The following is a 14,262-nucleotide window of genomic DNA, read 5'->3' on the forward strand; positions in this document are numbered from 1 at the left end:
GGAACCCGAGTCTAAATACAAGATCCGTTTGTGCTCCAAATCCACCTTACATGCATACCTGGAGCTAATGTTATGCAATGTTTTTAAAAATTTCGTGCAAGAAACTGTTTCGTGGTGTAGAATGTTCCGTTGTGGACCATGTCAGCGCTCAAAACCTCTAGGGGTTTGGAGCATCTCAGCGGTCAGTTTTTGGCTTCGGGACGCTGGCCCTGGTCGCGTTAGATTCAGGACGCAGGCAGGCAGCGTGCGAGAGACGCGCCCTGAAGCTTGGGTGCCTTAGCCCCCTGAGGAGTCCACCTCTGGTGTTTCAGAGTAAATACCAGCGGCACTGCTTGGCGTCTGGGTGGGCAGGTGGGCACTCTTTTTTTTTTTTTTTTTTTTCTTTACTGGGAAAAGAGTGTTTCCTCCGTAAGTGCAGACAAGATGGGAAGAGTTACAGAGCTGCTCTCCAAGGTGGCGGGGTGGGGGGGTGGGGGGGTTCTCGCACCGGACCGGACGCTTGTTGTTCCCCTTTTTTACAAGTCTTTTCTATAGTAAAGTAAGAATAAGTAAACAGCGAACTCCCAAAGCAAGAATGAGTAGAGAGAAATGAGAAAGAACGAAGCAACGAACTTCCCCGCGAACTCTCCAACCAACCCACCCCACCATGCCGTCTCTCTCCTCCTATATAGTCCTCTCCACCAATCCGTGCTCTGCTACCCACACGCTGAGCACGCTGCTCTCCTCCAATCAGGAGCAACTTCTGCAGCTTGTCAAGTTGGTGAGAGGCAGCTGGGTAGAAGCTGTTTGCTCCTCTCCCAGCGCCATATTGTGGGAGAGCAGATGTATAGAATAAGTCTTAATTCCAGTAACAGTATAGTCCGAGTTGCTCCCCACAGATCCCCCTTTCTTTTTATTTTTTTATTTTTTGGCGTTGATACGCGCCTGTCTTCGGTGCCCCGCGGCACACACTCTGCTCTGCTTGCTAGAGTTGCCCACAGGTGCTTACAAGCCCTACCAATCAGGCAAACCGAATCCGGGTCCTCTCTTCGCCATGTTGTGAGGAGGTTTTTTGGCGCTGATGCGTGCCTGTGTAAAGTTCAGCGTGATCTTCATGCTATTGACTGTCTTGTTTGTCGTGCTACTTCAGAGTTCGTTGAAAATGTCCCATATTCCAAGGATCCCAGGGATTGGTTATTCATTGTTTTCTTCCTCAAATAGAGTTTTTTTCTTCCAGCTCTTCTGCCGGTAGGTTTACCAACCGAATTCTTCTCTCAGGGGTCCATATTGGTTGTGCCGCACCTTGCGGAAAACGGCGCCTCGTACTCTTCTGAGTAAGGGGAATGGGCCTTTCTATTGGTTGTCCTGTAAATCCTTCCACATTACCCACTGTATTGATTCCTTATCAACTGATTGAGTATGCATTTCTGCAGGTGTTTTACCGTTCTTTTTCTTGTTCAGAAAATTGTATAAAGAGCTAGGGCCAAGGCATCCTTGTTGGATGCGGCCATTTCCCCTATTCCCCCTTTTTGTTTAATTATTAAATTTTTTAAATATAAGTGAGTGCGTTCTACCACAGCTTGCCCTTGTGGATTGTATGGAATACCAGTAATATGGGAGATTCCGAATTCTTTCAAAAATGCAGCAAAACGAGCTGATGTATACGCTGGGCCGTTATCCGTTTTGATCACATGAGGAACTCCCCAGGCTGCAAAAGCCTGCAAGCAGTGTTGGATTACTTGTTGTACTCCTTCTTTATTCATAGCTGTGGCCATAACTACACCTGCATATGTATCTACAGTGACGTGAACACAGCTTTGTCGCCCAAAAGAGGGGATATGTGTAACGTCCATCTGCCAGATATGTCCTGGTTTAAGGCCACGGGGATTGGCTCCCGCAGGAATCTTTGGAACTATGGCAACAACGCACTTTTCACAGGACCTAATAATACCTTCTGCTTGCTTGTGGGGAATATTAAATTTAAAACCTAAAGTGTGGGTGTTAACATGCCATTTAGAGTGATATTCTTTAGCTTGTTCCAAAGCGGTGCATGCAAGCAAGAATCTTGAATAATGATCGGCCATCATGTTTCCTCGAGTAAGTGGGCCGGGTAAATTAGAATGAGCTCTTATGTGGCCTATGTAAATAGCATGCTCTCTTTGATTTAATAACCCCTGAATTTCACTTAAATAAGAATAGACTGAGGAGGATTTAAGAATAAGGCACTGTGTAGCAAGCATCTGAACTGCATTCACCACATATGCACTATCAGACAAAATATTCATGGGTGCGCTCTCTCTGCGTAATACTGTTGCGATAATGGCTAATTCTGCATGTTGTGGAGAAGGGGATGCTGTTAAAACAAAATATCGTTGATTGTTAAATATAGCTGCTCCTGTTCCGCCTTTAGCTCCATCCGTAAATACGGTAACTGCCCCTTGAATTGGATCCCTTCACACCTTCTGCACCCGTTTTATTGAAACCTGTGTGCAGAAGTTAACAAATGGATGGCGAGGGTAGTGATTGTCAATCTCTATTTGTAGAATGAGAACTATGTATGCCCATTGCCAGCATTCCCTTGTAAAGGCTTCTACTGCCTCTTGAGCAAAGGGAACTACACATCGCTTTGGAGTCTTCCCCGCCATTTCTGTCGCCTTTTTTATTGCTGTTAATATCAAATCAGCCACCGCAATGCCTTGGGTGTATAGTACACGCGGTGCATGTGAATGTGGGTATACAAACAACAAGGGTCCTCCTTGCCAAATGACTGCGAAGGGATACAGCTGTTCCATAAAAATTAATATTTCTAGGGCTTGTTGTGGATCACATCTTTCCATCTGCATTGCTTTAATTTGTTTTTCGATTTTCTGTAACACCAAGCGGGCTTCTTTTGTCAACCTACGAGGGGAATCAAGCTGGGCATCTCCTTCTAAAATATTGAATAATGGCATCATATCTTCGGTGGTTAATTTACAATAGGGCCTCAACCAGTTTAAATTGCCACATAATTTTTGGAAGTCATTAAGGGTCTGCAACCCATCTATTGCAATTTCAAATTCTAATGGGGTCACCTTTTCAGAAGTTACTTTAAGCCCTAAGTACTGTACTACTTCCCCTTTTTGTATCTTCTCTGGCGCTACTTGTAACCCAACTTTTTCCAAATATAATAGCAACAGCTTATATGCTTCCATAAGGTGATTTTCACTTTCAGCCATTATTAACAGGTCATCCATGTAGTGTAAAATTTGTACTTTTGGGCACTGTTGTCGAACCGGCTCTACTGCCTGGTCAACATATAGCTGGCATATGGCAGGACTGTTAGTCATTCCTTGGGGAAGCACTTTCCATTCATATCTTTTGTCGGGACCTTGATGAGTAATGGAAGGTACGGTGAAAGCAAACCTCTGAATGTCTTGTTCATGTAGAGGTATGCTAAAAAAGCAGTCCTTCAGATCGAGTACTATTAATGGCCAATGCTTTGGGATCATAGTAGGAACCGGGAGTCCGGGTTGTAATGCCCCCATGGGTTGCATCTGCTGATTAACAGCCCGTAAATCATGCAACAACCGGTATTTCCCTGATTTTTTCTTTATCACGAATATTGGCGTATTCCATGGGGAGGTTGATGGTTGCAAATGGCCTGCCTCTAATTGTTGTAACACTATATCATTTACCGCAGCCAACTTTTCCTGGGTAAGGGGCCACTGTGGTATCCACTTTGGCTTGTTGTCCAGCCATGACAATGGCAGCGGCTGCATCTCAGTGGCCCCCACGAAAAACCCGTGTCCTGTCTTTTAAAGTCGCCTTTGGGCTGGGCTAGGTCCCTTCTGCCTTCTCTGGAGCCTAATCCTCTCTCCTGATATCCCTTTTTATACATAATACGCCGTCCTGTAGAACTCTCCAATTGGTCTTCATTGGTTAATGTCAGTCCCAATTGTCCTAAAATGTCTCTTCCCCATAATGTGATGGGGAGTGCACTAACATAAGGTTGCACATTTCCCTTGTTCCCTTCTTGATCCTGCCAATGAAGCACCTGAGCACTCCTTGATGGTGTCATGGCCGCACCTAGGCCTACTAAAGTATTATCTCCTGGCTGAAGGGGCCATGACTTCGGCCAATCATTTTCCAAAATTATACTTACATCTGCACCCGTATCTAGCAGGCCCTGAATCGACTTTCCTCTAATGGTTAAGGTCCACAGAGGTCGATCTGCTAAAGACAGGGACAAGGCTGCAAATTTCTCCCCTTGGGGTCCATGAACATCCTGCGCTCCAGTCATAATCAGCATTTGAGCCACAGGTTCTTCTGGCTTGATTTGAATAATACCCTTTGTAGATTGTATCAGCACCTTTAACTTATCAAAGGGTAATTGGATAACTCCGGTAATGACCATTAGGCCTCTTAAAGCATTTGTTTCTTTTCCTATGATTATTCCAAGTCCCTTATGCTCAGCCGAAATTGTTTCTGCCCTCACCTCTATGGCTTGTGCTCCCATTTGAGGTGTTAGTACCGAATACCTGGTGGCTCGTAACTCCGCGCAGTAAATATTTGGTTTTTGTATTGTTGGGACCGTGGCACCCACCGATTGTTTTGGCCCCAGGGTGCAGGGGCCCACATTCCATTTTTGTTGTTGTCCATATACACCTGGTCTTTTTATGGGGCCCGGCTCATTTGGCATCCTCAGGGGATTGCCTGTGCTATACATTTTAGAGTAACATTCACTGACCCAATGATTCCCTCTTCTACAGCGTGGGCAAAGGCCTGGTCTTCTCGAGTTCTCTATGCCCTGCTGATCTCGGGCTGGAAATTTCGCCCTACATTCCCTCATTAGATGCCCTTCTCGACCACATCTAAAGCATTTTCGTCCCCTCATGTTCTGTCTAAATTGTCGGGTCACTGCTACTGCAGCATGTGATCCAGAAGCTACATCATCCATGACATCCCTACAGATTTTCAAAAAGGTAGGGATGTCCTTATGCTGCCATGGTCTAAGAGCTTCACGACATGTTTTATTGGCCTGTTCATACGCCAATCTTCTGACTAAGGGCATTGCTTCTTCCACAGTTTCAAAAATATTTCCCGCTGCTTCCATTAATCTGTTCACGAAGTCAGCGTAAGGTTCAGTAGAGCCCTGCACTATCTTAGTCAAGCTGTGTCTTATCTCTCCTTTTCTGGGTACCACCTTCCAGGCTCTTCTTGCTATCTCTTACTTGTAAGAGGACAGCTGTTGGTAGTCGGGCCTGCTCATCGGGATTGGCAAATCGCCCTTCTCCATTTAACATTCTCATCCCATGTTTGATTCCCTGCTCGATAGTTCTGCTTTGAATATTCTCGCGCGAATTCTCTATAAGCAGCTAACCATAAGAGGAAGTCACCCCCGCCCAACACCGCCTTTACTAAGTTTCTCCAATCCTCGGGTATTAGGCCTTGCTGCCCAATGTTATCAAGGATTGCCTGAGTGTAACTTGCATGGGGCCCATACAATTGTACTGATTGCTGCAACTCTTTAAGTAATTTGTGATCAAGAGGCGTCCAACCCCTGTTTCCCTGTGGATCCTGAATTACAGGAAACACCTGGCCTGGTTCCTGGTACTGCTCCCAGCAGGTTTTCTATAAACAGCTCCCCTTTGCTTGCTTTCGGTTCTTGGCCTTTCTATCTCCTCCTGCATACCTACTCCCTCCATCACTCCTTCTTCCTCCTCCCACTCTTCTTCAATCTCATGTGGAAAAAAAGGGCTTTTCTTTACAGGAGGAAACTTTGGTAGTACCAATGGGCGATACCGGGGTGGTGATTCATCCTTTATGGTTGAATTTGCCAGCCTTGTAGGGCCAGGATATATTCTTGGCATCTCTCTCGGGGGCGAGGTTCCCTCTTCAGCTTCCTCCTCCCCCCTGTAAGCTTCTTGGTTCTCTAAATCCTTCTTTGATTTTCTTCTCACCTGTTCGTTACAATAGCTGCCTGCCTGGCTGCCCTGCCATAATTCTTCCTGCAATTCACTCCCCTCATTAAGCAACAACTCGATCCCTTCCATGGGGTCCTGAAGCGCCTGATCAACGAGTTGCCACAGCTTCAGCACTTCTATTGATTCCCCAGCTGAGCGCAATTGCCGTCCCACCTGCCTCCACTGCTGTAGAAACCAGGGGGACATCTCTACGACTGCTCTTACGAACGCATGAATTTTCCTCCCCCCTCGTTTCCCTCGCTTAGAAGAAAAGCTGCGAGGAGGTGGGGAGTAGGAAGAGAGAGAGAGAAACTGCATTCAGCCCATAACGGATGATCTTTAGGGAGAAATAGAGGATGGTGCCTAGCAGGAATAAGACGTAGCCTGTGGGCAAAGAGTAGCCAAAGAACTCCATTGTCTGTACCGTCCGTGACATGTTGGAGCGGTGGGCGTAGTGGAAGACTGAGTCTCCCAGGCGTTCCCAGTAAATACCTCTTTCCTAGCTTCTATTTTTCTTCCCCCGCAGCTTTTTTCCTAGGTTCTAACTAGCTTCTCACCGGCATTCTTTCCGTCCGGCCTTCCCCTAGGCTCTTTGCTAGTCTCTCTCTCCGGTAATTTCCCACTTCTTCCCGCTTCTTCCCTCCTAAGTTTCCTATCCGAGTCATGGCACCATTTGCTGCTCCTCCGCACGCGGAGGAGCCGCACCGGACCGGACGCTTGTTGTTCCCTTTTTTACAAGTCCTTTCTATAGTAAAGTAAGAATAAGTAAACAGCAAACTCCCAAAGCAAGAATGAGTAGAGAGAAATGAGAAAGAACGAAGCAACGAACTTCCCCGTGAACTCTCCAACGCACTCTCCAATGAATCCACCCCACCATGCCGTCTCTCTCCTCCTATGTAGTCCTCTCCACCAATCCGTGCTCTGCTACCCACACGCCGAGTACGCTGCTCTCCTCCAATCAGGAGCAGCTCCTGCAGCTTGTCAAGTTGGTGAGAGGCAGCTGGGTAGAAGCTGTTTGCTCCTCTCCCAGCGCCATATTGTGGGAGAGCAGATGTATAGAATAAGTCTTAATTCCAGTAACAGTATAGTCCGAGTTGCTCCCCACAGGGGGGCGAAGCTGCAAAGAGCAAACGCGCCTCAATGCTTAGCACTACCACTTACCAAATGGCGTTTGCCAAGACGCCAAGGTCTGCTGACAAAGCCGGAACACGTGGGGTGACGCCCACCAGGCCGTCGAGCTGAAGCCCTCTGAGCAGTGGCTGGGGGTCTTGTGCACTCACGGACTGCTTGTGTAGCTGGAGCGACGTCGGGAGGAGGGGAAAAGCCAGCAAACAAATCCTCTCGCTCGCTTCGCAGGAGCACACAACGCTCATCCACCTCGCTGTTCACCTGAGACGGAGGCAAGCCCGGCAGTGCGACTTGCTGGGTCTCAGGCAATGACAGACGTCTTGGCTGCAGTGACTTCCGGTTTTGTGACCTCCCCGGGGTGACAGGGCTGAGAGCAACAGCCTTTGTTCTTCATCATAAATGCCTTTCTCCTCCTCCTCCTCCTTCTTCTTCTTTTTGACAGGCAGAGTGGATAGTGAGAGAGAGAGACAGAGAGAAAGGTCTTCCTTTGCCGTTGGTTCACCCTCCAATGGCTGCCGTGGCTGGCGCGCTATGGCCAGCGCACCGCGCTGATCCGATGGCAGGAGCCAGGTACTTATCCTGGTCTCCCATGGGGTGCAGGGCCCAAGGACTTGGGCCATCCTCCACTGCACTCCCTGGCCACAGCAGAGAGCTAGCCTGGAAGAGGGGCAACTGGGAAAGAATCCGGTGCCCCGACCAGGACTAGAACCCGGTGTGCCGGTGCCGCAAGGCGGAGGATTAGCCTAGTGAGCCGCGGCGCCAGCCCATAAATGCCTTTCCAACTGTACCTGAGTTTCCGATGATGAAGGGTTCTGAGCAGGACTTGCCGTGGGAACCGGCTCACCCAACCATGCCAGAAGTGGGAGTTTCAGCCCCAGGAGTTGGCTCCAAGGAAGGGAGGGGGTTGAGGATGGAGTTCAGTTCCTCCTGGTGGGTGATTTGATCAGTCACACCTCCACAAACCCCCAAATCCTGGGTTCAGAGCCTGGATCGGTGAGCTCCATGCACCTGCAGGGTGGCACACCCCAACGTCTCAGGGACAGGGACACCTTGGTCAGGAGCCTGCTGGGCCTGGCCCTCTCTGATATTCCTCATAGCTGGTGATGGGGAGAAAGGCGTTCCCTGGCTGTGTGAACTGTTCTAGCCAACAGTCAAAGCTGGGAGGGTATCGTGGGAGCCCATGCATTGGAGCAAGTTGGACCTGAGACCCACCCACTGCTTGTGGTTGGCGTCCCAAGGGTGGGCGTCTTGTGGGGCTAAGCCCTCTCCCTGCAGGGTCTGGGTCCACCCTGGGTAGGCAGGGTCAGCATGGGACGCCCTGGGGCGACTGCTGAGAGCTGGTTTTTGGGTGCCCATCTGCGTCCTGACACGTGGATTGGGCGCTCCTGGAGGTGAGGTGTGTGGCTGGAGCATCCTTTTTTTTTTTTTTTTTTTTTTTTTTTTTAATTTATCAGGTAGAGTTATAGACAGAGACAGAGAGAAAGGTCTTCCTTCCATTGGTTCACTCCCCAAATGGCCGCTACGGCCGGCGCCCTCCCGGGCCACAGCAGAGAGCTGGATTGGAAGAGGAGCAACCGGGACTAGAACCGGTGCCCATATGGGATGCCAGCACCGCAGGCGGGGGATTAACCAAGTGAGCCACGGCGCCGGCCCCCTGGGGCATCCTCTTTTTACCATTCAGGGCTCCTGCTCTGCAGGGCAGGGCTCAGGGCTCAGCGTGTGCTGGTGAGTGAGGATGGCATCTCAGTGAGTCCCCCTCTGTGCCTGGGAAGACCCTCGAGGCGCCTACTGGGCCCCCGGGCGCATGTCTCCCCCACTTCTCTCCTCCTCTGAGGCTCCACTGGCTGGGAATGGGGGAGGCCTCTCAGCTTCAAAGTGACCCAGACATGTGGCCATGAGCCCCTGTGACAGCTGAGGCCCCAGCGCTGAACTGCAAACCCAGGATCTGATGCCCAGCGCCCATGGGGGTGGGGTGCGCGTAGCCAGCCTGGAGGAGGAGGCACTGAAGGTGCAAGGACCCCAGGACTCCTCCCTGGGGGCGCAGCTGAAGTCCGCACCCTGGCCTCAGAGGTGTGCACTCCCCCAGGCGCTCAGCACAGTGCTGCCTGGGCTGTGGGTTGGGAGCACGTGGTGGGCAGGGAGGAGGAAGTCACACCGGAGGGGGTTTGGGCAGGAAACAGAAGCAGGGGCCTGGGATGAGGAGCCCTGGCAGGAAGAGGCAGCAAGGGGCGGAGCTGCTGCACACAGAGGGCCGGCCGTGAGCCCCCTGCAGAGCTCCGAGGACTCAGGGCGTCCATCAGGGCTGAGCGCCAGCCTGGACCCTGCACTCGGGGGTCAGGAGGGAGAGGGCCTTGCTGGGGATGTGCACCTGCACCACGCCCCCTTTTCCTTCTGAAAAGGAAGCGATCCCGTCTGTGCAAGGAACAACACACCTGCCACGCGGGTTGTCGTGGACAAGAAAGAAATCGTTCAAGACGAAAGTGCTCCGTGGACCCCGAGGCTTTCCGAGGGCGCTGGCTCGGACAATGCACAGCTCTTTTCACGACTGGGACTCAAAGTCCCACCCCCAGGCCACACCGAGGCCCTACAGCCGCGGTTCTCCACGTGTGGTCCCCGCACCAGCAGCAGCCCTGCCTGGGGACTTGGTAGAAAGGCAAACACTGGGGGTCCGACCCCAGCTGGACCTGCTGAGCCACCCCCCACCCCACCGGGGCTGCAGGCCAGTGCTCTGCGCCACGCCCCAGCCTGAGGACTGCTGGCCAGGACAACAGCAGGCAGGGCTGTAGGAGAGGGGACTTGGACGTGGGTGTTTGTAAAGCTCCTTGCTGTGCCCGGAGCAGGAGCTGAGGACGGTGCGATCCACGTGGTGGTCCTGTCCTGAGAACATCGGGTCTGGAGATTCGCAGAGGGTGGGACAGCGCAGGTAGGGACTGGAGTGTCCACCTCCTTGCAGGAAGTGGAAGGTGACACTGGCAGCAAGGAGAGGGGAGGAGGAGGTGACTGGGTGGGGGCCAGAACCCAGCTGGCAGAATTGAGACTTTGTCAAGGTGAATTCTAGCTTCTCCCTGAAGGAGGGGGCTTTGTGCCGGCCCTGCTGTTTCCCCCAAATTCTCTGCTTCATCTGTAACACCAGACCCGGGCCGAGTGCCTGTCCCCTCACAGGAGAGGCAGAGCTGGGTGCCTGGATCAGCATGGGGCAAGTGGGAGGGGTAGCTCTGAGCCTGTGGTGGGGCTTGCCCATGGGGTGGCTGTTGTGGCCACGCCACGCTTGGGTGGGCTTTGAGGATAAGTGGAATAGACATGGAAGGCAGGAAGAACAGACCTTAGTATATGTGTGTGTGTGTGTGTGTGGGGGGCTGTTATTTGGATTTGGGGCAGAGATGGGGTGGGGAGGGGCTCTGTGCTACCTGTGACATGGACTGGGGATGAGACCCAGGAATCGGGGAAGGAGGAGTGGGAGCAGCAAGGGGAGAAAGGGCAGAGAGGAGGTTGTAGAATCACGCCCAGGTGCTGTGGAATGGGCTGGCCGCTGACAGCGACTCAGGCCACACCGCAGCCCTGCCCACCTGGCTGTGGCGTGGACTCAGACCTCTGGTAGCCTCCTTGGTCCGCAGCAGTCCTCGCCAACAACAGTAGCTTTGGAGGCGCCATCAATCAGCCCTGTTCCAGTGACCAGCTTCTGCAACCACAGATCTGTGGGGGAACGCCTCAAAGCCGAAGTCACCAAGCTTGCGAGGCAGGGGGCCTTCATTCAAGGCCACGGTGACGGCCAAGAGAGGCCGGCTCTCAGTCCAAGGCAACACAGGGCAGGCACCGGGGCTGAGCCTGTCTGGGGGCGACGCCCCTGGGCACGGTACCATTTCTGGGAGGGGTGCGTGATGGCTTCCAAGAACATCAGTCACTTGGCATTTGAAGAAGGGAGGTTTCACATCCAGTTCCTGGAGACTCAGCTGCTCCTACCGGCTCCGGGCTGTCTCCAGGAAGTGCAGTTCCCCGAGTGCCATTACTTCCTGGGCACCACCGCGTGCCCCAAGGTAACTGTGGCTCGGCTTTCGCTACAGTTTTCTCTCACTTCACCAATGACTGCGAATGGGACAGGCACGGAGGCAGAGAATGCCCCGGGCACAGCAGGTCCTGGCTCCAGGACGGACCACGCCACCCTGGGGCCTGCTGACCCCGAGGCACAAAGTCGCATCTCTGGCAACACGCATGGCCCCTGGCACAGGTGCCCTGGTCCCTCGCTATTCGTCAAACTCTGCCAAGTGGAGCTCTGCGATGCCGAAGCTCCCCACAGTTCCAGGGCGCAGGGCCTGGGACTGCACGGAGCCATGGCCCAGGCTCTGTGGCTCTGGCTCTGCAGGGGGACAGGCGCTGGCCCCGGGGGAGCGAGGAGCCCTCTGTGTGTGTACCCACACGCCTGTGTTCAGGCACACTGCGTGACCGCTGTATAAGGCAGTGTTTTCTTTCCCACTCATTTCTGCAGGCATTTTCAGGGGCCAGCTCTATGTGACAACTGAAACGGGTGTGGCATTTATGCTGGTCCGCGAGCCTGGGCCGTTGTGTGTCCTGTGCCCACAGGACCGTGGCCATTGTACCGTATCGGCCAATTTCTCATAGAGCCAACCCCAGGGCCTAGGGACTCTCCCGGCTCCTGGCCTGTGGTCCCGTGCTCAGCTGGCTTGTAGGAGTCTCAGTCTACCTTGTGCTTGAGCCCTGGCCCACTGTGGGGAGCAACTCGGACTAGACTGTTACTGGAATTAAGACTTATTCTATGCATCTGCTCTCCCACAATATGGCGCTGGGAGAGGAGGAAACAGCTTCTACACAGCTGCCTCCAGTTCAACCAATAAACAGCAGGACCTGCTCCTGATTGGAGGAGAGCAGCGTACTCGGCGTGTGGGTAGCAGAGTTGGGATTGGTGGAAGAGGACTATAAAGGAGGAGAGAGACAACATGCACCAGGAACATCTATCTGAAGGAACACCTGAGCAGCCCCCGAGAGAGCCGGCCGGCGGTGTGCCGCTCCCCTGCGGAAGTGGGGAAAGTGGCAGGGGGAACCGCCCTTCCACGGAGGTGGAAGGGACGGTAGCCAACCCGGGAAGAACCAGCAGCGAACCCGGGGAGGGCCGAGCAGACAAAAGAACAGCGCAGGGTCCTGTGTCGTTCCTCCACGAAGAGGGGGAGCGACAGCCCACCCTCCCTCCCTCCTTCCCTTATTTATTTATTTATTTGAAAGTCAGAGTTAGAAAGAGGATCTTCCATCTGCTGCTTCACTCCCCAGATGGCTGCAGTGGCCACGGCTGGGCCAGGCTGAAGCCAGGAGCCTGGAACTCCATCCGGGTCCCAGGGGCCCAAGCACTGGGGCCATCTTCCCCTGCTTTTCCCAGGCCACAAGCAGGGAGCTGGATGGGGAGTGGAGCAGCCAGGTCCTGAACCGGCGCCCACATAGGATGCCAGTGCACAGGTGGCAGCTTTATCCGCACGCCACAGCGCCAGCCCCTGGCTCATCTTTCAAAGTCACACAGAGTTCTGGTGTGAGTTGAGGATGTGACAGAGGCCAGCAGGAGCCACACCCACAGAGTTGGAGGTGTGCCTCCCGGGGCACAGCCTGTAAAACCAGGCAGCTCCCAGGGTGGGCAGGGAGGTAGAGGCCAAATTCCTGGTGACCCCCCCGCCTGCCAGACCTGGGGCTGAGTTAGCCTTGGGAGTCACTGTGGGCTCTGAAGGTAGGCTTCGTGGGAGCGGTGGGGGCACTCTGACGTCCCATCCAGCTCTGATGGCCTTGATTGCAAGTCTGCCGGAGCCCGGATTTCCCCGTGCGTTCGTGGTTTTGGCATACGTCTTTAGTGGCGTGTGTGTGCGCACGCGTGTGTGTGTTCTGTGTAGGTGGCCTGCCTCCCAAGCTGTTGCTGGTGCTGCTGATGTGTCCTGGCAGCCACATCAACACAGAATCCTGGAAAGGGTGGGGGGGGGGGGGGAGAGGAGGGCAGTGGGAGGGAGGGGAGAGTGGAGGACCAAGCCAGAACAAGGAGACCTGGTTTAGGTGCTGATGAGCAGCTGTCTCAGACCTGCTTGGTGGGGGCCCTGCCCTGCCCCCTGGTGTGCAGACAGCAGCAGCTGGGGAGTTGGGCAAGGAGCCCCCCCCCCCCAAGTCCCTGTTCTTGGCACCAGGAGCTGGGAGGTGCTGCTACTCGTTTGTTCAAGTTTAGTGAGGTCTGGGGAGCCCATCTGGAAAGCAGGGGAAGAAATCAGGGCCGAGGTCCCCAACTTCTTAAAGCTGCCCTTTGGGGGGGCCTCTTTCCTGACTCTGCCAATGTGAGCCACATTCTCCACTTTTCTGTCCCAGCGCCTGGAGCGAGTTTCGTGGGCGGCACAGCTGGTCCACAGCCAGCGCTCCCCCAGCAGGCCTGTGGTCAGTCCCCATGCACTGGCATTCAAATTACATGCTAACACGTGCTTCGAAAGCGACAAAATACAGAGGTGAGAATGAGTGGCTTCTGCTCTTCTTAATTATTACTTTGTTAAAGATCTGCTGGTTCACTCCCCAAATGGCTGTAATGGCCAAGGCCAGGCCAGGCTGAAGCCAGGAGCCTGGAACTCTATTTGGGTCCCAGGGCTCCAAGCACTTGGGCCATCTTCCTCTGCTTCCCCAGGCACATTAGCAAGGAGCTGGATTGGAAGTGGAGCAGGGACTGGCACTGTGGCGCAGTGGGTTAAAGCCCCAGCCTGCAGTGCCATCATCCCATACAGGTGCTGGTTTGAGTTCCAGCTGCTCCTCTTCTGATCCAGTTCTCTACTATGGCCTGGGAAAGCAGTGGAAGATGGCCCAAGTGCTTGGAGCCCTGGGACCCAAATAGAGTTCCAGACTCCTGGCTTCAGCCCCTGAACCCGTGTGGAAGGCCTGGAAAAAGCTCCTGGCTCCTGGCATTGGATCAGCGCAGCTCTGGTCATTGTGGCCATTTGGGGAGTGAACCAGTGGAATGGAATACCTCTCTCTCTCTCTCTCTCTCTCTGGCTCTACCTCTTTCTGTAACTCCATCTTTCAAATAAATAAAATAATTCTTTAGAAAAAAAAGGAAGTGGAGCAGCCAGGACATGAACTGGTGCCCGTATGGGATGCTGGCACATCACAGGTGATGGCTTAACCCGCTGCACCACAGTGCCGGCTTCCAGAGCAGCTGTTATAAGAACTGAGTTGAACACTCTGGAAAGTC

The sequence above is a fragment of the Oryctolagus cuniculus genome, chromosome 9 (genome assembly GCF_964237555.1).
Source record: "Oryctolagus cuniculus chromosome 9, mOryCun1.1, whole genome shotgun sequence".
NCBI lineage: Eukaryota > Metazoa > Chordata > Mammalia > Lagomorpha > Leporidae > Oryctolagus > Oryctolagus cuniculus.